Source organism: Tupaia chinensis, unplaced genomic scaffold, assembly GCF_000334495.1.
Source record: "Tupaia chinensis unplaced genomic scaffold, TupChi_1.0 Scaffold000332_1, whole genome shotgun sequence".
In the NCBI taxonomy this organism is placed as follows: Eukaryota; Metazoa; Chordata; class Mammalia; order Scandentia; family Tupaiidae; genus Tupaia; species Tupaia belangeri.
This window is the reverse complement of record NW_006159826.1, coordinates 2,748,797-2,749,148: the sequence shown is the minus strand read 5'-3', so window position 1 is coordinate 2,749,148 and position 352 is coordinate 2,748,797.

Genomic DNA, 352 nt, shown 5'->3' with positions numbered 1-352 from the left:
GCCCCCCGCCGGCTCCTTCCTAACCCACACGGCAGAGCCGAGCAGCTAGCTGGAGTCCAGACGGATATTAGGGAAGTATTTAAAGGTTTCTCCAAAGCTTTATTTTCCAGTGGTGTTCTTTGTAAGAGAAAAGAGAAAAGGCTTTAGGAGTGGAATGCGTGGGACTTCCCGAGGAGCGAGCTGGAATTTGAGGGATGTCCCCTGCCCAAGGGACCATCCGCCATGTTCAAGCCAGCCTCACATCACCAAAGGTCGCCTTGCCTCTGCACAGTGTCTGCCAGGTCTCCTCAGAGATCAAGCCAACCATGCCATGTTGTATCAGGCCATTGTTCCAGGAAGTGACAGATGTCAC